Consider the following 25,572-nt stretch of genomic DNA (forward strand, 5'->3'; position numbering starts at 1 on the left):
TAAGAAGTAGTGCTATCGTCTTTTACAGATGAAAAAATAGGCTTAGAAGACTAAGTAACTTGGCCAAAGTCACATACCAAGAAATCGTCAGCATGCAAACTCAGGTTGGCCTGGCTCTGGAATTCAGCCTTGCCACCTCCCTGTATGGTTTCCGCAGCCCACCGCATTACCCCGACTGTTGGACAGTCCTTCCTTGTATTGAGCTGAAATCCAATTCCAGTTCCAATAACACTGTTTCTCCAGGGTGCGCATAAATATATGGTGAAATGTATATTTAGTTTCGATTCTAAATATCCTTTATTTGTCATTGTTTCTTGAATTGTATTTATTCTGTTCCCTTTTCTCTTGACTTGCTTGTCAGCATTTCATTTGGACTAAAAAACTCAACACAATTCTGTCTGCTTTCTTATAGTATAATATTTGCATTTTTAGGAAGTGACACATTATCAAAACCTATAAGAACTAAATTTTTTTAAGAGGGGAAAAAGACAAGGTTAGGAGGCTGAGGTGGGAGGATCGCTTGAGCCCAGGAGTTCGAGACCAGCCTGGGCAACAGAGTGAGACCCTGTCTCTACAAACACCACCACCAACAACAACAAAAAAATTAGTTGGGCATGGTGGCACATGCCTGTGGCACATGCCTACTCAGGAGCCTGAGGTGGGAGAGTCACTTGAGCCCAAGAGGTCGAGGCTGTTAGTAAGCCATGATCACACCACTGCACTCCAGCCTGGGCAACAGAGCAAGACCCCATCAAAAAAGAAAGTTTTAGATGTATACAATAACAAAGTTGTTTTTCTTGCAGGAATTTTGATAACAAAGTTGGCTTTTATAGCTCTAGTAGTATTGCTGTAAAGCTATAAAAGTACCTCTGGCTTTTGTCCAACTGTAGTAGTGTCTCTCTCTCTCTCTCTCTCTCTCTCCATAGCAGCACATTGTTAACTTTCTCACCAGTAGCACTAATTTTATTACTTTTATGACTCATTTTCTCCCTTATTTAGTAAACAAAGTATACAGCCACTAAAACCAAGTAGCTGGGCTATTCACAGAAGCCTTTCCCCCATACACTGTGGTAGTTCCTAACTACAATCTGTTTGTGTCCAATAGCAGTTCCTAGTGATAAAAATAGTACTTTCCATTTAAACAATTTCATTATAGCCAATTCTAGTTCTGAAAATACCACTGGAAGAAAAACACTTGAGTTCTCAGTGTGGTTTGACCAATATAGCTTGGAACTATCACTTTCCTTGTTCTGAACATTATACTTCACTAGTTCAGCTCAAGATCTCATTATTTTGGGTAACTGCATTACCCTATACATGCTTGTGGAGTTTGTCTCCAACCAATTAATTTTCCCCTACAATTCTGCTATACATCAGCAGCTGTATTTTGGAGCCCACATGAAAGGATACTATACTTACATCTGTTCCAGTTCATCTGTTTAGATCTGGCTCATTGTTCCAGCCTGTGATGATCATCTAGGAGTGGCGATCATTCTCCTTCAGCCCGTGTCCTCTGTGAAACTGATAAACCTGCCCTAGAGCAGCACTTTCCAACAGAATGTTCTGTGAACAGGGAAATGTACCAGATCTGTGCTGTCCAATATGGTAGCCACTAGCCACATGCAGCTTTTGAGCACTTGAAATTAGGCTTGTGCAACTGGGAACTGAATTTTAACTTGTCTTTAATTTTAATTAATTTAAATAGTCCCGTATGGCTAATAGATATCATACTGGACAGTGTCGCAGCTCTAGGTGTTTACCTGAAATGCAGGTAAAAATATTAAGTAGAACAGGGACCTGCTTCTGTCCCTGGAGTCCAAACTCTGGACTGGGGATGGTCATTCAAGGATTATCAACCACCTGTATTTATAATAACTTGGTGCACAATTTCATCCACCAGCGTATATGAGTATCAGTGAAGGACTTTGTTAAATGCCTTGTAAAAAGCAAGATGGCCTAGAAATATGTGGCACTGCCCTGATCTACCAGCCTTATGATTTTTTTTTCCTAGAAAATAGGGTGTGTGTGTGTGTGTTTTTTTTTTTTTTTTCTATTTGTAGAAGTCATACATACCTACTGTGGCAAAATGCAGGAAAGTACCTAGAGGAAATTAACAATGACCAAAATTCTGCCATCTTGAGATAACTACTGTTAACATTTCAGCATTTTTCTTTCAGCTTTTTTTCTGTGTTGGTATTTTTCACATCACTGAAATCATACCTTCTCTGTTACCTCCTGTTTTTTTTTAATTTAAAAATTTTAAAAAAAAATTTAATTGACAAAAATATATATCTTTATCATGTACAACATGTTGTTACACTGTGGAATGGCTAAATCAAGTTAATAAGCACACACATTACTTCTCATATGTATCATTTTTTGTAGTAAGAACGCTTAAAACCTACTCAGCAATTTTCAATACAATAAATTGTTATTAACTATAGTTATATAAACCAAAAATAAAATTCGAAGGCCCTGCAACCATCTGAAAGGATCCCTCCTCCTGCCTAGGGCATTCCAAAGTTAGCCTAAAAAACTGGTTCAGGCCATGATGGGAAGGGAGGGTCGGACATGCCTCGTTATACCCCCCTCCCTTTGGGATTTCAGGAAAAGCCGACGAGCATTTAACATCAACACAGGACCTTAAGTCCGCTAAGAAACATTTACAATCTCTTCTCTTTGAAGCTTGCGACCTGAAGGCTTCACCTGCATGATCAAACTTTGGTCTCCACAACCCCTTATCATAATCCAGACGTTCCTTTCTATTCATAATAACTCTTTCAACCAATTGCCAATCAAAAGTTTTAAATCTACATAGAACCTAGAATTCCCCTCACTTCAAGTTGTCCCACCTTTCTGCACTGAAGCAATGTATATCTTACATGTTTTTATGTCTCATGTCTCTGAAATATATAAAGTAGTTTGTGCCCCGACCACCCTGGGGACATGTTCTAAGGGTCTCCTGAGGGCTGTGTCATGGGTCATTGGTCACTCATATTTGGCTCAGGATAAATCTCTTCAAATATTTTACAGAGTTTGACTCTTTCTATCAACAACACCATGTTGTACAATAGATCTCTTGAACTTATCCCTCTTATCTAACTGAAATTTTGTATCCTTTTACTAACACCTTTCCAACCCCTGCCTCCCAGTCCCTGGCACCCGCCATTCTACTCTCTGCTTCTACGAATTTAATGTGGTTTTTTTTTTTGTTCGTTTGTTTGTTTTTGAGATGGCGTCTCACTCCTGTTGCCCAGGCTGGAGTGCAATGGTGCGACTTGGCTCACTGCAACCTCTGCCTCCCGGGTTCAAGCGATTCTCCTGCCTCAGCCTCCCATACGAGTTCAACTTTTTCAGATTCCACATGTAAGTAAGATCATGCAGTATCTGTCTTTCTGTGCCTGGCTTATGTCACTTAATATAATGCCTCCAGGTTCATCCGTGTTCTTGCAAATGACAGGATTTCCTTCTTTTCTAAGGCCGAATAGTATTCCACTGTGTATATATACCACAATTTCTTTATCCATTCATGCACTGATGAACACTCAAGTTGATTCCATTTTTGGCCATTGTGAATAATGCTGTAATGAATGTGGGAGTGCAGATATCTCTTGGACATACTGATTTCATTTTCTTTGTATGTGTATATATTATAGTAGCGGAATTGCTGGATCATATGGTAGTCCTGTTTTTAATTTCTGCTTTTTACATTTTCTTTATATTTTTAAATTTTTAAGAATTTTTATAAGTATTTCTCACATAATTAAATACTCTTTGAAAACAATCTCGAAGGCTGCATGATAACTCGTATCAATGGTTAATAATTTGCATAGTAATTCCCCTGTTGCTGTACTTTCAGCTTGTATCTGTTTTTGCTATTACAAATAAAACTGTGCTGAACATCTTCTTGTGCAAAATAACTTCCTGAAGGTGTATTATTAAAACTAAGAATATGAACATTGTTAAGGCTAACTCATCTGAAAGAGGAAATAAGGTTATCCTGGGCCACATGCTGGCTCTTAGTGGCCAATTCTTCCCCTTCTGAATATTCAAGGCCACCCATTTCATCCTCTCTTTTAGCCACTCATCCCATATTAATGTCAAGCTCACCTTAATATACTTTTTAGATTCTAATTTCTTAGCCTTTTTGAAAATCAGGAAGACATTGCCTGCCTCATCAGTCTTCCAGCAATATTTCTGTTCATGAAGCTTTCTTAAAAATGAAGTATCCTGATCTGTGAGCTCCCTCAGTAGCCTTGAATATGACATATACAGGTCAGAAGACCTGAGTTGTTCTGAGGCAGCAAGGTGCTTTCTTACTGCCTCCTTCTGTACTTGGAGCTTCAATTTCTCTTTCCAATAGTGCTCTTCAACTTTCCACCCTAGCCATAATTCTCTTTAATAAGGGAAACCAAAGGAGTGTGTGGCAGAGAATGTCAGCGCTGGGCAAAACTCGTGCTCTCCTCTACTTCCCAGGCACACAGCTGGGGGACATCTCCCAGACTCCCCTGCAGCCAGCTGTGGCCATGTCATTGAGGGCCAGCCAGTGAAGTGTGGACAGAAGTGATGTGTGCCTCTGCCAGCCTGGCCATTAAGACCCCCGCATGCAGTGGAGACGACACCCAGGGCGACCTTGGAAGTCGCATGATGAAGAGACCAGAGCTTTTGTTGAGCAGTAGTGTGGAGGAGGAGCACCCTGCTGAACCACTCACCCCCCAATAGTTGTGTTGGATTGTGGACCTGTTTTCTCTTTGCCCACTCTGGGCCCATTTGCAATTATAACCTCATCGCTTCTGCTTGAGCTATCTTTCCTTTGTCTTGGATCATGAGATCAAGCATGCCTAATTTTTCTCCAAATACCTTGGGATTCTCCTTCCTAACTCTTGGTACAGAGTCCAGCTGTCCCAGGCTCCTGGATGACAGGAGCCTCATCTGACCAATAGGTTCCCCTAGCGGTACAGAATTAGATCCAAAATGGTGCTTCTCTTTATCATTTTCTCTGCTTTCTGAGAAATGGAATTGTCATTTTGGCAAGAATTTGGCAGAAATTGTATTTCAAGTTTTAATACAATTGAGAAAAAACCATTCATAACCACAGTTTCTGGTACGTAACGAAGGTAGATCTTGCCGAATGGAACATCCTTCTCTGCAACTTGGTGGGTTTGAATGGCTGAGTTTGGCAGAAGTAATGGTAGAGAAATAAATGACTCTACAGAATAAAGGGGGAAGGATTTGGAGTTCTGGAAGCAATATAAAAGGGAAGGGGTAAAGAGGAGAGATGGGAAGATGAGGAGAGCCAGCTGGATCACTCTGTGAGGGGAGCCAGCCTAAAATCCTAATGGGACCGGATGGCTCAAGAGGCTTTGAGAACAGTGGTGTCCAATATTTCATTTGAAGTTGTTGCATAGATCTCCTCCACTCCCCCAAGGAGTTGGTGCCAGGCTGGACAGGGACAGCACACAGATGGTGAGACAGCCCACAAGCCCAATTCTCCAGATGCAGGGGCTGAGAACCAGCGGTGGACTGTAAATGTGAGCCTCTGCCCGCCTTCTGCCCTGGCCTCCCTCCTGAGAACTGGCCAAACTTTTGAGGAGGAATTTAGACTTCCAAAGGGTGGAGAATAGAAGTCTGAACCAATCTTATCTAGGGAGGCTCCCGCTGACATCCAAATTACATAATAAACACGGCCACCGGTAAAATACTAGTACTACTCACTATCATAAAAAAAATAAGGAATTAAGTAGATAGGTCAGGAATTTGGCCCCTTAAAACACTGAGGCCAGAGAGATTACACAGTGTGCCTCAGGGATGTTCTGCTCTGTTCTCAGGTTACCTGGCTCCTATTCCTTGTGTCCTCAGTCCTTGCCTGGGAAGAGAGTGCAGTGAGCAGGGTAGCTCCTCACCCCTCTCCTCAGGTACCAGGTGCTCCTGGGCCCTCAAGGGCTCAGCTCTTCCCTCAGCAGCTCCTGCAGGGGCTGTTGGGTTTATCAATGACTTGTTCTGTCAAAGAGCTGAGCTCAGGGGAACATATTGGGGGAGTTAGGTTCCTACCACCTTGGAGATAGCTTTTTCCTAATAAGGGGAAGCATGTGAGAAATATGTTCATTAATAAGTTCATCAGTGGTCATAAAGATATTTTGTCTGATGGCAGAAGGCCTAAATCTTTGTTCCAATAAAAGACTTACTCCTCCAACCAGAAGAATAAACGAAAGATGGTGAGACATTGGGGACATCTGGGCAGCCATGGAGAAAGAGTTTGTGGATCTGACCCACTGTTCTCCTCTTGTCCAGATAAGGACGTGTGTTTGTGTGTTGACTGGTGAGGACGGGAGGAGGTTTCCTGAGTGCAGAGTGCCAAAGCACAAAGCCTGAGATAAAAAGGCATAAATAGACCTAGAGCCTGACCCAGAGCCAGGCCCAGTGTCCTTGGGCTGGTAGGACTTGCAGGCCAGGTCCCAGATGGGGAGGGGGGACTGGGGCTGAGCAGCTGCTGTGGAAATTTCCATGGGCTGTCCAACAGCTCTTGGTAAGCTCTTGCACTCAGCATGGCATGGGGAGGACATGGGTTATGAAAGAGGCACAAGACTTAGTCCAAGCTTATAAGGAGCTAGGCCCCTAGAGAAAAAACTCAGGAAGGCTTGCCAAAGCAGCAAGTAAACAAACAGGTTGGAAAATTTTGAAACAAAGTTGTAAATAAGGTCAAGGCATGGAATCAGTCAAGAAAAGTCAATATCGTCTTCCAATTATTAGAACCTCATTTTACTTTCTAAGGAAAATGTTGAAAATACAAACATCACATTAAGGTAAAAATGGATTTTATTACTTTAAATACTAATAAAGAGGTGACAAACAATATATTAGTTTTTTAAAGAAAAAACTTTTTATAATTAATTGCCACTTGCCAGAGTTTGAGATATTCTTAAGAATTCAGGTTAAACTTACAAAATCGTTTTTAATACAGAAATCAATGAAAAATGATCCAAAGACATTAGTTCCATGCATTGGTAATTGTTACCAAAAGCCTTACAGTGTGCAATTTTGTAAAATCAATGTTGCAACTATCCCAGGAATTGGAGGTCTGTGTTTTTCCCCTCTCTAGTAAGATTCAGGTCGTGTGTGTGTGTGTGTGTGTGTGTGTGTGTGTGTGTGTGTGTCTGTGTGTCTGTGTGTATACAAGTGTGTTCAATGTGTGCATGTGCAGTGTATGAACCCACAATACTCACCATAATGCTGGACTCCCAATGCACTGGTTAGGATGCCTTTGCTTGTAATTAAAGAAGCCATGAAGAGGATATATTAGTTCACATAGCTGAAAAGTTAAGTGTTAGGGCAGCCTTCTAATAAGCTTTAATCAGGGCTCCAGTTCCATTTCTCTCTAATTCTGTCTGCCTTGCCCTTTTGTGGCTAGATTCCTTTTCGGGCTGGCTTATTCACAGTTGCAAGATGTCTGTGAACAGCAACTCACCCAACAACAACTCGTCTAAGGAGAGAGGACCTGTTGTTTCCTACAGCCATTGCATAGAAGTCCTGAGCTTCCTTCTGATTGGACCACCCCAGGACCAGTCATTGAGGGTGTGCCATGTGCTGATTGGCTCAGATTCAAAAACCTATCATCTTGTCAAATGGGTTGGGATTGACTTATACTGGGGGCATGATATGGTTTGGTTATGTCTCCACCCAAATCTCATCTTGAGTTGTAGCTCCCATCCCACATGTCATGGGAGGGAACTGGTGGGAGGTAATTGAATCATGGAGAGGGTCTTTTCTATGCTGTTCTTGTGACAGTGAATAAATCTCATGAGAGCTGATGGTTTTATAAAGGGGAGTTCCTCTGCACAAACTCTCTTGCCTGCCACTATGTAAGACATGACTTTGCTCCTAATTCTCCTTCTGCCATGATTGTGAGGCCTCCCACGCCATGTGGAGCTGTGAATCAATTAAACCTCTTTCCTTTATAAATCCCCAATCTTGGGTATGTCTTTAGTAGCAGCATGAGAACAGACTAATATAGTAAATTGGTACTGGTAGTGGGGTGCTACTGTAAAGATACCCAAAAATGTGGAAGCGACTTTGGAACTGAGTAACAGGCAGAGGTTGGAACAGTTTGGAGGGCTTGGAACTTCCTAGAGACTTGTTGAATAGCTTTGACCAAAATGCTGATAGTGATATGGACAGTAACATCTAGGCTGAGGTGGTCTCAGATAGAAATGAGGAACTTGTTGGGAACTGGAGTAAAGGTCATTCTTGCTATGCAAAGTGGCTGGTGGCATTTTGTCCCTGCCATAGAGATATGTGGAACTTTGAACTTGAGAGAGATGATTTGGGGTATATCTGGCAGAAAAAATTTCTAAGTAGCAAAGTGATCCAGAGGAAGCAGAGCATAAAAGTTTGGAAAATTTGCAGGCTGGTGATGCCATAGAAAAGAAAAACCCATTTTCTGGGGAGAAATTCAAGCCAGCTGCAGAAATTTGCACAAGTAACAAGGAGCCCAATGTTAATCACTAAGACCCCACCCAAATCTCATTTTGAATTGTAGCTCCCATAATTCTTACCTGTCGTGGGAGGAACCTGGTGGGAGGTAACTGAATCATGGGGGCGGGTCTTTCCCATACTGTTCTCCTCTTGAGATTATAAAGGGGAGTTCTCCTGCACAAGCTCTCTTGCCTGCCCTCATGTAAGACATGACTTTGCTTCTCATTCGCCTTCCGCCATAATTGTGGGGCCTTTGCAGCCATGTGGAACTGTGAGTGCATTAAAACTCTTTCCTTTATAAATTACCCAGTCTCGGTTAGCAGCATGAGAACAGACTGATACCGGGCACCACCCCTAGAGCTGGGTGAGACCAATGCCACTCAAATTGATGGTGACTACACAATGGGGAGGAGAATGGGTGATAAACATTCCCAATGTCTACCACACCTTGGTAGCAATTTAAACTTTTTTTTTTAATTTAAAGGGTACTTTCTAGGTATAAGGCACTGTAAGAGATATAAAGATACACAGTTGACAATCTATTAGGTATAAAAAGACAAGCTGACAAATAACTACAATACACTATTATTAGGTGTAATGTAAAAATGACACATGTAAATGCTAAAACGAAGTACAGTAAATGTAAAGGAGAGAGACAGATTGTTTCTGAGGTGATCAGAGAGGTGTCGCATAGCAAATAACACTGGAATTAGGTCTTAAAGAGTGAGTGGGATTTTAATTATTACAGGTGAGAAGGGAGGGTATGGGAGGCAGGAGAGCTTTAAGAGTAAAGCCACAGAGGCAGAAAGCCAAGGGAAGAGTTGGAGAAATGGCCCAGGTAAGTTGGAGCACAAGTTCTAGAAGTTGCTTCTAAGGCAAGACATGTTTCCCCAATACAAAGAAATCTCAGAGTTCAGATAATACCTGAGGAACTAGGATAATAAAGTCAGGGTGCAAGGTGAATATGTCTTTATTTTCTCCCATAAAGAAACTTGGCTTAAGCCTCCATCTACCTGATTAGTGGGAAATTCAGTATCTCCTTCGTGGGGCTCCCCCGACTCCTTGGGTTCAACCCAACGCTTTACATAGTCCAAAGAGGGAGCAGGGCCAGTCTGACTTTCACATGCAGGCAGAGGCCACTGGTCTCTCATCAGTTTGGTGGACAACACGCATCCCCAGGTCTCTGTGACTTCTCAGGGAGAACAGTATCACTCATGTCACTTTGAACTTGGTCGTGAGTGTTCCTTTTCAGGATCCAGGGCCATTACCTCAGAGCTCTGCCCTTCAGTTAAATTCAGTTTCCCCATTTGCCAAGTCACTCGCTGTCCCAAGGACTTTGGATAAGAAGTAGCTTGGGATATCCATGTGGATGCAGAATTCTTTCTTTCTTTATTTATTTAGAGACAGTGTTTCACTCTGATGGAGTGCAGTGGTGTGATCCCAGCTCACTGTAACCTCTGCCTCTTGGGTTCAAGTGATTCTCCTGCCTCAGCCGCCTGAGTAACTGGGACTATAGGTGCCCGCCAGCATGCCCAGCTGATTTTTATATTTGTAGTAGAGATGGGCTGGCTCATCTGGCCAGGCTGGTCTCAAACTCCTGACCTCAGGTGATCCTCCCACCTCAGCCTCCCAAAGTGTTGGGATTACAGGTGTGAGCCACTGCGCCTGGGCCTGGATGCAGAATTCCTATGCTCTGTTCCTCCCTGGGATCCACCGCACCCCAGAAAGCGGGAGATTTTCCTTGTTGGCTGTCCCCCAATCCCCCAGTGGGCTTCCCCCTTGTGCACCCTTTCCTGGCCACACATACCCCCTGGGGTTCGTGGGGTGGAGGCACCTCTCTGAAATGCTTGGCATCTCTCTCACTGGTGCAAGGAAAGAAAATAAAACCCAAAGTTCAGACACCACTGGGACATTCTATTCTACTCAGATTTATAGGTCCACGCCTCTTAGTCTCTTCCAGGATTGCTTATTTCACCCAAAGGAGCCAGGCCCTCCTGTGCTGTTTTATTAAAATTTCATATTAACATTTAACCTTCTTGGTCATTGGCAAAATCTGTGTCCTTGGTCCGTCCTCACCTTGAAGTTGAAATTCTTTTATTTGCAGCCGCTTAGACCCTGCCTTGATGGCATTTCCTGCCCACAGCAGGCTCTGAACTAAGTCTCGCTGTCTGTTTTGGGCACATGGTGACTCTCTTTCTGAGACGGAGTCTCGCTTTGTCGCCCAGGCTGGAGTGCAGTGGCACGATCTTGGCTCACTGCAACCTCTGCTTCCCAGGTTCAAGTGATTCTTCTACCTCAGCCTCCCGAGTAGGTGGAAGTGCAGGCACATGCCACCACGCCCAGCTAATTTTTGTATTTTTAGTAGAGATGGGGTTTCACCATATTGGCCAGGATGGTCTTGAACTCCTGACCTTGTGATCCACCCGCCTTGGCCTCCCAAAGTGCTGGGATTACAGGTGTGAGCCACTATGCCCGGCCGGTGACTCTCTTCTCTAAATTCCCCTTCACAATTTCACTCTCTTCACCCTGCTTGTGTATACAGGAGGGTGGGTAACATATTGTCGGAATTAGGCTCGGCTCATGGTTTGCAGCTTCTCGCCTGTTTGCTGCTTCTCTAGTTTAAAAACTCGGGGTTCCAAATGTGGAAATTACTCCAAAACTTAGGTGAATTAGAAACAAGTATCCAGTGACTGTCTGAGGGAGAACAAAGTAAAATACATATTCAGCAACTAGGCAAGTAGGATGGCTTCCCCAACACAGTAGAGCATTTAAGAACCAGAGAATGGGATGCTGAGAAGAATGTATATTCTGTTGATTTGGGGTGGAGAGTTCTGCAGATGTCTATTAGGTCTGCTTGGTGCAGAGCTGAGTTCAATTCCTGGATATCCTTGTTAACTTTGTTTCGTTGATCTGTCTAATGTTGACAGTGGGGTGTTAACGTCTCCCATTATTATTGTGTGGGAGTCTAAGTCTCTTTGTAGGTCTCTAAGGACTTGCTTTATGAATCTGGGTGCCCTTGTATTTGGTACATATATATTTAGGATAGTTAGCTCTTCTTGTTGAATTGATCCCTGTACCATTATGTAATGGCCTTGTCTCTTTTGATCTTTGTTGTTTTAATGTCTGTTTTATCAGAGACTAGGATTGCAACCCCTGCCTTTTTTTGTTTTCCATTTGCTTGGTAGATCTTCCTCCATCCCTTTATTTTGAGCCTATGTGTGTCTCTGCACATGAGATGGGTCTCCTGAATACAGCACACTGATGGGTCTTGACTATCCAATTTGCCAGTCTGTGTCTTTTAATTGGAGCATTTAGCCCATTTACATTTAAAGTTAATATTGTTATATGTGAATCTGATCCTGTCATTATGATGTTAGCTAGTTATTTTGCTCATTAGTTGATGCAGTTTCTTCCTAGCATCGATGGTCTTTACAATTTGGCATGTTTTTGCAGTGGCTGGTACCGGTTGTTCCTTTCCATGTTTAGTGCTTCCTTCAGGAGCTCTTGTAGTTCAGGCCTGGTGGTGACAAAATCTCTCAGCATTTGCTTGTCTGTAAAGGATTTTATTTCTCCTTCACTTATGAAGCTTAGTTTGGCTGGATGTGAAATTCTGTGTTGAAAATTCTTTTCTTTAAGAATGTTGAATATTGGCCCCCACTCTCTTCTGGCTTGTAGAGTTTCTGCTGAGAGATCAGCTGTTAGTCTGATGGGCTTCCCTTTGTGGGTAACCCGATCTTTCTGTCTGGCTGCCCTTAACATTTTTTCCTTCATTTCAACTTTTGTGAATCTGATAATTATGTGTCTTGGAGTTGCTCTTCTCGAGGAGTATCTTTGTGGCGTTCTCTGTATTTCCTGAGTTTGAATGTTGGCCTGCCTTGCTAGATTGGGGAAGTTCTCCTGGATAATATCCTGCAGAGTGTTCTCCAACTTGGTTCCATTCTCCCCGTCACTTTCAGGTACACCAATCCGACATAGATTTGGTCTTTTCACACAGTCCCATATTTCTTGGAGGCTTTGTTTGTTTCTTTTTACTCTTTTTTCTCTACACTTCTGGCTTCGTTTCATTCATTTGATCTTCAATCACTGATACCCTTTCTTCCAGTTGATTGAATCGGCTACTGAAATTGACCACATAGGTGGAAGTAAAGCACTCCTCAGCAAATGTAAAAGAACAGAAATTATAACACACTGTCTCTCAGACCACAATGCAATCAAACTAGAACTCAGGATAAAGAAACTCACTTAAAATAGTTCAACTACATGGAAACTGAACAACCTGCTCCTGAATGACTACTGGGTACATAACAAAATGAAGGCAGAAATAAAGATGTTCTTTGAAACCAATGAGAACAAAGACACAACATACCAGAATCTCTGGGACACATTTAAGGCAGTGTGTAGAGGGAAATTTATAGCACTAAGTGCCCACAAGAGAAAGCAGGAAAGATCTAAAATGGATACCCTAACATCACAATGAAAAGAACTAGAGAAGCAAGAGCAAACACATTCAAAAGCTAGCAGAAGGCAAGAAATAACTAAGATCAGAACAGAACTGAAGGAGATAGAGACAGAAAAAACCCTTCAAAAAATCAATGAATCCAGGAGCTGTTTTTTTGAAAAGATCAACAAAATTGATAGACCGCTAGCAAGACTAATAAAGAAGAAAATAAGAATCAAATAGATGCAATAAAAAAAGATAAAGGGGATATCACCACTGATCCCACAGAAATACAAACTACCATCAGAGAATACTATAAACACTTCTATGCAAATAAACTAGAAAATCTAGAAGAAATGGATAAATTCCTGGACACATACACCCTCCCAAGACTAAACCAGGAAGAAGTTGAATCTCTGAATAGACCAATAACAGGCTCTGAAATTGAGGCAATAATTAACAGCCTACCAACCAAAAAAAGTCCAAGACCAGATGGATTCACAGCCGAATTCTACCAGAGGTACAAGGAGGAGCTGGTGCCATTCCTTCTGAAACTATTCCAATCAATAGAAAAAGAGGGAATCCTCCCTAACTCATTTTATGAGGCCAGCATCATCCTGATACCAAAGCCTGGCAGAGACACAACAAAAAAAGACAATTTTAGACCAATATCCCTGATGAACATCGATGCAAAAATCCTCAATAAAATACTGGCATACCAAATCCAGCAACACATCAAAAAGCTTATCCACCATGATCAAGTGGGCTTCATCCCTGGGATGCAAGGCTGGTTCAACATATGCAAATCAATAAACGTAATCCAGCATATAAACAGAACCAAAGACAAAAACTACATGATTATCTCAATAGATGCAGAAAAGGCCTTTGACAAAATTCAACAGCGCTTCATGCTAAAAACTCTCAATAAATTAGGTATTGATGGAACGTATCTCAAAATAATAAGAGCTTTTTATGACAAACCCACAGCCAATATCATATGGAATGGGCAAAAACTAGAAGCATTCCCTTCGAAAACTGGCACAAGATAGGGATGCCCTCTCTCACCACTCCTATTCAACATAGTGTTGGAAGTTCTGGCCAGGGCAATCAGGCAGGAGAAGGAAATAAAGGGTATTCAGTTAGGAAAAGAGGAAGTCAAATTGTCCCTGTTTCCAGATGACATGACTGTATATCTAGAAAACCCCATCGTCTCAGCCCAAAATCTCCTTAAGCTGATAGGCAACTTCAGCAAAGTCTCACGATACAAAATCAATGTGCAGAAATCACAAGCATTCTTATACACCAATAAAAGACAAACAGAGAGCCAAATCATGAGTGAACTCCCATTCACAATTGCTTCAAAGAGAATAAAATACCTAGGAATCCAACCTACAAGGGATATGAAGGAACTCCTCAAGGAGAACTACAAACCACTGCTCAGCGAAATAAAAGAGGACACAAACAAATGGAAGAACATTCCATGCTCATGGATAGGAAGAATCAATATCATGAAAATGGCCATACTGCCCCAGGTAATTCACAGATTCAATGCCATCCCCATCAAGCTACCAATGACTTTCTTCACAGAATTGGAAAAAACTACTTTAAAGTTCATATGGAACCAAAAAAGAGGCTGCATTGCCAAGTCAATCCTAAGCCAAAAGAACAAAGCTGGAGGCATCATGCTACCTGACTTCAAACTATACTACAAGGCTGCAGTAACCAACACAGCATGGTACTGGTACCAAAACAGAGATATAGACCAATGGAACAGAACAGAGCCCTCAGAAATAATACCACACATCTACAACCATCTGATCTTTGACAAACCTGACAAAAACAAGAAATGGGGAAAGGATTCTCTATTTAATAAATGGTACTGGGAAAACTGGCTAGCCATATGTAGAAAGCTGAAACTGGATCCCTTCCTTACACCTTATACAAAAATTAATTCAAGGTGTATTAAAGACTTAAATGTTAGACCTAAAACCATAAAAACCCTAGAAGAAAACCTAGGCAATACCATTCAGGACATAGGCATGGGCAAGGACTTCATGTCTAAAACACCAAAAGCAATGCCAACAAAAGCCAAAATAGACAAATGGGATCTAATTAAACTAAAGAGCTTCTGCACAGCAAAAGAAACTACCATCAGAGTGAACAGGCAACCTACAGAATGGGAGAAAATTTTTGCAATCTGCTCATCTGACAAATGGCTAATATCCAGAATCTACAATGAACTCAAACAAATTTACAAGAAAAAAACAACTACCCCATCAACAAGTGGGCGAAGGATATGAAAAGACACTTCTCAAAAGAAGACATTTATGCAGCCAAAAGACACATGAAAAAATGCTCATCATCACTGGCCATCAGAGAAATGCAAATCAAAACCACAATGAGATACCATTTCACACCAGTTAGAATGGCGATCATTAAAAAGTCAGGAAACAACAAGTGCTGGAGAGGATGTGGAGAAATAGGAACACTTTTACACTGTTGGTGGGACTGTAAACTAGTTCAACCATTGTGGAAGACAGTGTGGCGATTCCTCAAGGATCTAGAACTAGAAATACCATTTCACCCAGCCATCCCATTACTGGGCATATACCCAAAGGATTATAATTCATGCTGCTATAAAGACACATGCACACATATGTTTATTGTGACACTATTCACAATAGCAAAGACTTGGAACCAACCCAAATGTCCATCAATGATAGACTGGATTAAGAAAATGTGGCACATATACACCATGGAATACTATGCAGCCATAAAAAGGATGAGTTCACGTCCTTTGTAGGGACATGGATGAAGCTGGAAACCATCATTCTCAGCAAACTATTGCAAGGACAAAAAACCAAACACCGTATATTCTCACTCATAGGTGGGAATTGAACAATGAGAACACTTGGACACAGGAAGAGGAATATCACACACCGGGGCCTGTCATGGGGTGGGGGGAGTGGGGAGGGATAGCATTAGGAGGTATACCTAATGTAAATGACGAGTTAATGGGTACAGCACACCAACATGGCACATGTATACATCTCTGTCACCCAGGCTGGAGTACTGTGGCATGATCTTAGCTCACTGCATCCTCCACCTCTTGGGCTCAAGTGATTCTCCTGCCTCAGCCTCCCGAGTAGGACCATGCGCCACCGTGCCTGGCTGATTTTTTGTATTTTTAGTAGAGACAGGGTTTCGCCATGATGGCCAGGCTGGCCTAGAATCCCTGACCTCAGGTGATCTGCCCGCCTTGCCTCCCAAAGTGCTGGGATTACAGGCATGAGCCACAGCGTCTGGCCCTATATGCTTTTTTCAATTCAATGACTACTTGCCTAATTTTGAATGGCCAAAATAACCTTCCAGTTATTTTCCCTTAATGGAATCAACCTAGAATAGTTGCCTGGGGAGAGGGAGCTGGGAGGCAGTGATTGGAAAGAGACATGAGGGAACTTTTTGGAGGGATAAAATTGTTCTATATTTTGATTCAGGTGTCAGTTACAGGATATTTTCATTTGTAAAATTTATGAACTGTAGACCTTAGATCTGTCCATTTTACCATATATAAATTATATCTCAGTTTAAGCATAGAAAAAGTAACCAATGATTATGATATACTTGGCTAATGTCCATATGCTACAGTGTGTTGAAAGGAAAAATAATACTCTGTTGAGAAGGTAGACATGTACTGCAAGCATAAGCTATGAAAACAGAAAAGCCGCAGACGTTGTTAAGGGACTGAGCTGGGATGTTTCCAGTTGTGGGGATTCTGAGCCTCTTTTGTAATGTGCTTAATCACTTCTAATTGTATAGTCAGCTAATTACAGTAATTAGTCTTGCCTTTGTTCAACAGAGTTGAACTAAGTCATTCTCTTAGCAGGACTGGGTTGGATTTTCCTGCATCTAGTGACTTCCTCAGATTGTGGCCTGCAATGGTGCATTCCTGGGGCTCGAGAAATGATCTGTTTGTGCTGGGTTTTCACCACTGAGTGTTTGAGGGATGAGGGATGTGACTAATCATGGAGCCAGTGAGTCATGCGTGTCAGGCCTCTGAGCACAGCAAGAGCCCTTTGGGCTCTGCACTGGCACCACTCTCGGCATACAGACCCAGCCTTGCTTAGGTCCAAGTCAATCACATTTTTTTTTTTTTTTTTTTGAGACAGAGTCTCACTCTGTCGCCCAGGCTGGAGTGCAGTGGCGCAATCTCGGCTCACTGCAAGCTCAGCCTCCTGGGTTCACACCATTCTCCTGCCTCAGCCTCCCGAGTAGCTGGGACTACAGGCGCCCGCTACCATGCCTGGCTAATTTTTTTGTATTTTCAGTAGAGACGGGGTTTCACTGTGTTAGCCAGGATGGTCTCGATCTCCTGACCTCATGATCCGCCTGCCTCGGCCTCCCAAAGTGCTGGGATCACAGGCGTGAGCCATCGCTTCCGGCCTTTTTTGTATTTTTTAGTAGAGACCAGTTTCACCATGTTAGCCAGGATGGTCTCGATCTCCTGACCTCGTGATCCGCCCGCCTCGGCCTCCCAAAGTGCTGTGATTATAGGCGTGAGCCACCGTGCCTGGCCATCAATCACATTTTGAAAACAGACAGGGTTATTCACTGCAGCACTGTTTGTAATAGCAAAATAATAGAAACAGTCTGTAGGACAGGAGACTGGTTAAATAAATTATGGTTCATCCATATAATATAATACTGAGAAAAAGAATGAGGATGCTCTCTATGTACTGATCTGGAAAGAGCTTCAAGCTATATTGTTACATGAAAAAAGCAGAACTGAGTGCATAGTAAGGCCATTTGTATAAAATATAAAAGTATAGGTTTGTATTTGCTTGTTTATGTATAAAGAAACTGAAAAGAGATAAGAAACTTAATAACAGGGAAGATGTTTATGTGGGAGGGCAAGGGAATTTGGGGCATGAAGGTTGGGAAGTGGGTGGGAAAGGGATGGAATTAGGCAAGACTTCACTGCAAACCTTTATAAAATAGATGTTTAAATATTCAAATGAATGTATTATTACCTAATGAAAGATTGAAATCAATTAATTAAAATGTACAAGAGTTTTTTTTTTTTTTTTTTTGAGATGGAGTCTTGCTCTGTCACCCAGGCTGGAGTGCAGTGGCATGATCTTGGATCACTGCAAACTCTGCCTCCCGGGTTCATGCCATTCTTCTGCCTCAGCCTCCCGAGTAGCTGGGACTACAGGCGCCCACCACCACGCCCGGCTAATTTTTTTTTTTTGTATTTTTAGTAGAGATGGGATTTCACCGTGTTAGCCAGGATGGTCTTGATCTCCTGACCTTGTGATTCTGCCCACCTCAGCCTCCCCAAGTGCTGGGATTACAGGCGTGAGCCACCGCACCCGGCCAAGAGTTTTTAAAAATAGAAAAAAGTTTTAGGGGAAGAAGAAATCCAGTGATCACATAATCTAACATTTCCCAAATAGTGGTTTGTAAAAGTATAATGAGAAATTTGTGTATTTAAAGCAATAGTAGGTGGGCCTGGTGGCTCACACCTATACTTCGGGAGGCAGAGGCAGGCAGATCAATTGAACCCAGGAGTTCGAGACCAGCCAGGGCAACATAGTGAGACTCTGTCTTGACAAAAAAAATTAAAATAAAAAATAAAATAGTCAAGCATGGTAGTGCTTGCCTGTAGTCCCAGCCATTCAGGAGGCTGAGGTGGGAGGATCACTTGAGCCCAGGTGGTTCAGGCTGTAGTGAGCCATGACTGTGCTACTGCACTCCGTCCAGCCTGGGTGACAGTGAGACCCTGTCTCCAAAAATAAAACAAAGCAATAGTGGAATCTGTTTTGACTCCTACTTTCTTATATTTAATGCATAATTGTTTCATTTTGAGACGGAGTTTCGCTCTTGTTGACTAGGTTGGAGTGCAATGGTGCAACCTGGGCTCACTGCAATCTCCACCTCCTGGGTTCAAGCGATTCTCCTTCCTCAGCCTCCCAAGTAGCTGAAGTAGCTAGGATTACAGGCATGCACCACCACGCCTGGCTAAATTTGTATTTTTAGTAGAGACAGGGTTTCACCATTTTGGTCAGGCTGGTCTTGAACTCCTGACCTCAGGTGATCAACCTGCCTCGGCCTCCCAAAGTGCTCAGATCATAGGCATGAGCCACTGTACCCGGCCGATAGAATAATTTTTAAGCAATTTTTTTCCCATTATGACAAAACTCTCTGAGAGGCCCTGGGGTGTGGAGTGGACACAGTGGACAGCCATGGAGAGCAGGTGTACAGGCTGTGACTTGGTTGCTTTAGGCATCTATCTGCTTGAAAACACCTCTTCTTGTGCTTGTACAGTTATAATTTGTTTTTATTCTTTTTTTTTTTTTTTTTTTTTTGAGATGGATTCTCACTCTGTAGCCCAGGCTGGAGTGCAGTGGTGTGATCTCAGCTCACTGCAACCTCCGCCTCCCAGGTTGAAGCGATTCTCCTGCCTCAGCCTCTGGAGTAGCTGGGATTACAGGTATGCACCACCATGCCTGGCTCATTTTTTTTTGTATTTTTAGTAGAGACGGCATTTCGCCATGTTGGCCAGGCTGGTCTTGAACTCCTGACCTCAGGTGTTACACCCGCCTCAGCCTCCCAAAGTGCTGGGATTACAGGCGTGAGCCACTGTGCTTGGCCTGTTTTTATTCTTAACCATGTTTAATTAATGCCCTAAATGGCCCAAGTATCAAAAAGAATCTTGCTGTTGAACACAGCTAGGTAATGTGGAGCATGAAAATTATTATTCTACAAATACACCTCAGGACTTTTTCTCCAGATCCGAAAACTGTGATTAATCAACTTCTCATACAGAAAATTCAGCCCTTCCACTTTAGAATCTAGTGTTAATGAGAAAATATTGCAACCAGTGTATAAAATGATTTTCCAGGTATTATAAATAAAGACTACATTTGATGCGTCATTTATAAATAAAAGATGAAATTATTAAAGTTAACTAGTTGATTTTGGGTGTGCAAAATGTGAGAATTTCATATACGTATATTATCTATGGAGCAGTAACATCATGATGACTTTACAAATTAGGAAAGTCACTAAACAAAGAACAACAACTATAACAAGGGGCAATAACTACAAACCCTGGGGAGGGAGGAGAGTCTAATTTCCAGAGATGTTACATTATGTTATTTAAAATGTCCAATTTTCAACAAAAAGTATGAGACATGCAAAGATACAAGAAAGTATGGCCCATGCACAAGGGAAAATGCAATCAATAGGAACATAGATAATGTCTCTGCCATTAGACTTATTAGACAAAGACCTCAAGTCAGCTACTTTAAATATATTCAAAGAAATAAATGAAACCGTGTCTAAAGAACAAAATAAAAGTATAAAAATTTTGTCTCACAAAATAGAGAATATCAATAAAAACATATAAATTATTTTTAAGATCATCAAACAGATGTTCTGGAGTTGAAAAATATAATAACTGAAATGAAAAATCTAGTGGGGCTCAACAGCACATTTGAGCAGGCTGGAGAAAGAATAAGCAAAATTGAAAATGGGTCAATTCAGATTATCCAGTTTGAGGAACAGAAAAAAAAAAGAATGAAGGGAAAATATGAACAGCGCCTCAAAAATCTGTGGGTTCCATCAAGCATACAAACATACTTATAATGGGTGTCCCAGAAAGAGAAGGAGAGAAAAAGGACAGAAAGAATATTTGAAGAAGAAAAGAACTTCCAATCTCAATAGATGCAGAAAAGGCCTTTGACAAAATTCAACAGCGCTTCATGCTAAAAACTCTCAATAAATTAGGTATTGATGGGACGTATCTCAAAATAATAATAGCTATCTATGACAGACCCACAGCCAATATCATACTGAATGGGCAAAAACTGGAAGCATTCCCTTTGAAAACTGGTGCAAGACAGGGATGCCCTCTCTTACCACTCCTATTCAACATAGTGTTGGAAGTTCTGGCCAGGGCAATCAGGCAGGAGAAGGAAATAAAAGGTATTCAATTAGGAAAAGAGGAAGTCAAGTTGTCCCTGTTTGCAGATGACATGACTGTATATCTAGAAAACCCCATCGTCTCAGCCCAAAATCTCCTTAAGCTGATAGGCAACTTCAGCAAAGTCTCAGGATACAAAATCAATGTGCAAAAATCACAAGCATTCTTATATACCAATAAAAGACAAACAGAGAGCCAAATCATGAGTGAACTCCCATTCACAATTGCTTCAAAGAGAATAAAATACCTAGGAATCCAACTTACAAGGGACGTGAATGACCTCTTCAAGGAGAACTACAAACCACTGCTCAATGAAATAAAAGAGGATACAAACAAATGGAAGAACATTCCGTGCTCATGGGTAGGAAGAAACAATATCATGAAAATGGCCATACTGCCCAAGGTAATTTATAGATTCAATGCCATCCCCATCAAGCTACCAATGACTTTCTTCACAGAATTGGAAAAAACTACTTTAAAGTTCATATGGAACCAAAAAAGAGCCCTCGTTGCCAAGTCAATCCTAAGCCAAAAGAACAAAGGCATCACAGGAGGCATCACGCTACCTGACTTCAAACTATACTACAAGGCTGCGGTAACCAAAACAGCATGGTACTGGTACCAAAACAGATATATAGACCAATGGAACACAACAGAGCCCTCAGAAATAATGCCACATATCTACAACCATCTGATCTTTGACAAACCTGACAAAAACAAGAAATGGGGAAAGGATTCCCTATTTAATAAATGGTACTGGGAAAACTGGCTAGCCACATGTAGAAAGCTGAAACTGGATCCCTTCCTTACACCTTATACAAAAATTAATTCAAGATGGATTAAAGACTTAAATGTTAGACCTAAAACCATAAAAACCCTAGAAGAAAACCTAGGCAATACCATTCAGGACATAGGCATGGGCAAGGACTTCATGTCTAAAACACCAAAAGCAATGCCAACAAAAGCCAAAATAGACAAATGGGATCTAATTAAACTAAAGAGCTTCTGCACAGCAAAAGAAACTACCATCAGTGCCGGGCGCAGTGGCTCAAGCCTGTAATCCCAGCACTTTGGGAGGCCGAGATGGGCGGATCACAAGGTCAGGAGATCGAGACCATCCTGGCTAACATGGTGAAACCCCGTCTCTACTAAAAATACAAAAAAAAAAATTAGCCGGGCGTGATGGCGGGCACCTGTAGTCCCAGCTACTTGGGAGGTTGAGTCAGGAGAATGGCATGAACCCGGGAGGCGGAGCTTGCAGTGAGCCGAGATCGTGCCACTGCATTCCAGCGTGGGCGACAGAGCAAGACTCTGTCTCAAAAAAAAAAAAAGAAACAACCATCAGAGTGAACAGGCAACCTACAGAATGGGAGAAAATTTTTGCAATCTACTCATCTGACAAAGGGCTAATATCCAGAATCTACAATGAACTCAAATAAATTTACAAGAAAAAAACAACCCCATCAAAAAGTGGGCAAAGGATATGAACAGACACTTCTCAAAATTAGACATTTATGCAGCCAACAGACACATGAAAAAATGCTCATCATCACTGGCCATCAGAGAAATGCAAATCAAAACCACAATGAGATACCATCTCACACCAGTTAGAATGGCGATCATTAAAAAGTTAGGAAACAACAGGTGCTGGAGAGGATGTGGAGAAATAGGAACACTTTTACACTGTTGGCGGGACTGCAAACTAGTTCAACCATTGTGGAAGTCAGTGTGGCGATTCCTCAGGGATCTAGAACTAGAAATACCATTTGACCCAGCCATCTCCCATTAGTGGGTATATACCCGAAGGATTATAAATCATGTTGCTATAAAGACACATGCACACGTATGTTTATTGTGGCACTATTCACAATAGCAAAGACTTGGAACCAACCCAAATGTCAAACAATGATAGACTGGAGTAAGAAAATGTGGCACATATACACCATGGAATACTATGCAGCCATAAAAAATGATGAGTTCATGTCCTTTGTAGGGACATGGATGAAGCTGGATACCATCATTCTCAGCAAACTATTGCAAGGACAAAAAAACAAACACTGCATGTTCTCACTCATGGGTGGGAATTGAATAATGAGAACACATGGATACAGGAAGGGGAACATTACACACCGGGGCCTGTTGTGGGGTGGGGGGAGGGGGGGAGGGATAGCATTTGGAGATATACCTAATGTTAAATGACGAGTTACTGGGTTCAGCACACCAACATGGCACATGTATACATATGTAACCTGCACGTTGTGCACATGTACCCTAAAACTTAAAGTATAATAAAAAAAGAACTTCCAATTTGATAAAAAGTATAAATAAGCATGTCCAAGAAGCACACTGAACTTCAAATAGGATAAACTCAGAGACTTACACCTAGACACATGATAATCAAACTGTTGAAAGCCAAAGGCAAAGAGAGGGTCTTGAAATCAGCAAAAAAAAAACAAACAAAAAACCCAACTCACCTTGTATCAGGATTTCAATAAGATTAACATTTGATCTCTGGAGGCCAAGAAGCTATGGTATGACATAAAATGCTACAGAAAAAAAACAAACATACCTGTCAACTAAGCATTCTATATCCAGCAAAAATATCCCTCAGAAATAAAGGAGAAATCAAGGCATTCCTAGATAAACAAAGTGAGGAAATTCATCACTTAACAAATCTTCCCGGTAAGAAATAAAAGGTGCTCTTCAGGCTGAAAGGACTTGAGGCATTAAGTCAAATTTACATGAAATGAAGAATACTGGTAAAGGAAATCAGGTAAATATAAAAGGCAGCATAAATACGCAATAATTATAAACGTGTGGTGATGGGCATATAATGGATAAAAATGTAATCCGTAGGACAATAACAGCATAAAAGAGGGGAGAATGGAGCTATATAGGAGCAAAGCTTTTGTATATTATTGAAATTAAGTTACCATTAATCCAAACTAGAATGTTATAAGATGTTCATTATAATCCCCAGGGAAACCCATAAGAAAGAGGGAGGGAGTGATCAACTGTGTCAAATGCAGCTGATAGTTTAAGATGAGATCCGAGAATGACTATTTGATTTGGCAACAGAAAGGTCACTGATGAGCAGTTTTAGGGGAATGGTGTGGAGAGGTGGCAAACCTGACTAGATTGCTTTCGGTAGAATAGGAGAAAAGGAAGTGGAGATAATGAATATGGATAATTGTTCCAGGAATTTTGCTGAAAATGAGAGCAATGAGAATGGAGGTGAGCGCAGGAGATTTTTCAACGGGTTTGTATGAGGATGGGAATGCAGCAGAGTGGGAAAAACTGATTGTCTCCTCTGTCACTGTTATTAAGGGAGAAGTTTGAAGATCAGAGGAAAGTTATTGGAACATCATACTTTTCACCCTAAAGTCCCAGGCACAGGAATCTTTGGTTATTGGGAAAATACACACACACACATTTGTTTGAGTGTGTTTATATTACATAATACTGTACTCATAGATACATTTTTAAAAAAATGTCTTAACTAAGGTGGCAGTATATGATCATTAACTAATACTTTCAGGCACAACAATCAGAGTGAGGTACTCCATGAATGAAATCTATGTTTCAAATGTTTTCTTGATAATTTTGAATTTTATTCAAAATTTGAAAGGCTGTGTTCTTATCAGCTACAGTTAGATCTGTCCTTGCCCTTGCCTTGTAGTGAGGTTAACAAGAATAGTAATGACTGTTCTTCACTGTTTTTTTTTTTATTTTTTTTTTTTGAGACAGAGTCTCGCTGTCACCCAGGCTGGAGTGCAGTGGCACGATCTCGGCTCACTGCAGGCTCCACCCCCCAGGGTTCATGCCATTCTCCTGCCTCAGCCTCCCAAGTAGCTGGGACTACAGGCGCCCGCCACCTCGCCCAGCTAATTTTTTGTATTTTTAGTAGAGACTGGGTTTCACCGTGTTAGCCAGAATGGTCTCGATCTCCTGACCTCGTGATCCGCCCGCCTCGGCCTCCCAAGATGCTGGGATTACAGGCGTGAGCCACCGCGCCCGGCCTATTCACTGTTTTCTTCTTGTTCACCCTGCCCACATTATTAGTGTTATCTTCAGGCTGGGTGTTCTTTGCAGATACCTTGTTTTTTTAAAAAATCTTTTTATTATAGAGAATTGGAAACATATATAGGCAATAATATAATGAACCCCCATAGACTCATCATTCATCTTCCACTATTATCAATTTGTTACCAACAAAGCTGGTCCCCCATAAAATGGAGTCTTTCCTTCTTTGGTGTCCCAAAGCCAATTTGGGAAAAACAAAAGCAAGTGTCAAGTAGTGCAGGCCTTGTTGGATGGCCACGGAATTCAGAAGCAGGAGCTTGGTTCACGAATTAACTTCTCAGCTTGTGAAAGTCAGGAAGTCACAAATATAGGGCCTCTTTAATGAAGGGGTTGGGTATTAAAAGCTAGGGGATAATATTCATGTCTTTTTTGGGAATGGACAGAGAACTTCTCAAAACTAGAGTATTGCCTTCCTTTTTTTTGTCCTGTTATGGTTTCCTCTGGTCATTGTCATGGTGGTTATCAACTGTCATGGTGCTGGTGGGAATGTCATTTAGCATGGAAATTAGATTATAATGAAGTTAGAAGTTCTTCAGAGGTCAAGTGAGTTGCCATCTTGGATCTCAGTGTTTGGTCGTGTGGGGCACCTTCT

General features: G+C 41.7%; 1 protein-coding gene across 1 annotated transcript in view; it reads left to right on the top strand.

The window, feature by feature from the left end:
• Nucleotides 1-3,356: 3,356 nt before the first annotated feature.
• Nucleotides 3,357-25,572, top strand: part of COQ8A (coenzyme Q8A) — a 69,481-nt gene continuing 47,265 nt past the window's right edge. The window contains exon 1 of the mRNA XM_058430790.1: nucleotides 3,357-3,366. The gene's annotated coding sequence lies outside the window, so the exon portion shown is untranslated. The remainder of the gene's footprint in view (nucleotides 3,367-25,572) is intronic.

Source organism: Hylobates moloch, unplaced genomic scaffold, assembly GCF_009828535.3.
Source record: "Hylobates moloch isolate HMO894 unplaced genomic scaffold, HMol_V3 SCAFFOLD_18, whole genome shotgun sequence".
Taxonomy (NCBI): domain Eukaryota; kingdom Metazoa; phylum Chordata; class Mammalia; order Primates; family Hylobatidae; genus Hylobates; species Hylobates moloch.